Source organism: Lepus europaeus, chromosome 13 (genome assembly GCF_033115175.1).
Source record: "Lepus europaeus isolate LE1 chromosome 13, mLepTim1.pri, whole genome shotgun sequence".
Classification (NCBI taxonomy): Eukaryota; Metazoa; Chordata; class Mammalia; order Lagomorpha; family Leporidae; genus Lepus; species Lepus europaeus.
This window is the reverse complement of record NC_084839.1, coordinates 60,999,112-61,000,204: the sequence shown is the minus strand read 5'-3', so window position 1 is coordinate 61,000,204 and position 1,093 is coordinate 60,999,112. Positions and strand designations below refer to the sequence as shown.

The window sequence follows — 1,093 nt, the reverse complement described above, 5'->3', positions numbered from 1 at the left end:
ACTGAATTCAAGTCTGAGAAAGAATGGACAAAGCAGGCCATTTCTTCTTACTGTCAAGTGAATTCAGAGAGTCTTTGTTGGGTACACTGACCTGGCAATAGGATTTTAGGGATGACTGAAATGGTGGGATTGGCCATCAAGCAGTCCGCCAGGATATCTGGAACCGCGGGCAACCAAATTCTGCAGAACTGTCAGAAGGCATTGGCCCTAGGCCATTTGAATGTTTTAACCCAAATATGAATGCTAGACCAAATCATACACTTAGATCAATAATATGAATGACATAATTAAAAAAGAAGATTCAAAGAGATCACTGCACACCCTGTTTCCTATTCAGTTTGGCCATGTGGTAGATAGGGTGACTTTAAAGACCTTGAAGATGAGATCCTTTGTCATACTTAAGGAACTGGGCTTATCCACAAATGGTTTGAGACAGCTATAAGGATTTCAATTTTATTGTAAACCAATACAAATCCAGTATGCAAAAACAGATTCTGATATAACATGTAAAACACATGACCCTTTTGCTGGCAAAGAAAACAGCCAAAACTCTCCAACGGGCTGTAACAACAGAAAGCCTGGTCAATAACACCCAGTGCAGCTAATAACCAAGGGACTTCAGGACCAAAACTTCAGGGCCAGCGTTACCCTCCAATTCCTTAATAAGTTACCAGAAGAGACTAATGAGCAGATGTTATCAGTGCTGTTAGCAGTCCCCTGATTTTAAGGAAGGATGTTTAGTACTTGGAAGGCCTGGTGTTGCTTGCATTGAATTTGAAAAGAATGGGCAGGCTGGAGCTGCCAGGGATGATCTCAAGGCTTCAAGGTGACACTGTCCCATGCCACATAAATCACCTATGCCAAGGAATAACTCGAGCACATGGCATTATTTGTAGTGTTTGCTTTGATAACCCTTGGTAGGGGGAAGTGAAAATGAAATTTTGGGGAAGGACTTAAATAATCTAGTCTTTCTGTAGCATTAGTAAACTATGAAATGTGAATGCCTTAATTCTGTGCAATAAGCTTTTATTTGTATGCCCCTCTCAACATTCCAAAGGGCAGTGGGCATGTCCATGTGTATCATAGAGAACTT

General features: G+C 41.1%; 1 pseudogene; it reads left to right on the top strand.

The window, feature by feature from the left end:
• The first annotated feature begins 236 nt into the window (after positions 1 to 236).
• On the top strand, positions 237 to 871 carry LOC133772178 (U2 small nuclear ribonucleoprotein B''-like; annotated as a pseudogene).
• Positions 872 to 1,093: the final 222 nt, after the last annotated feature.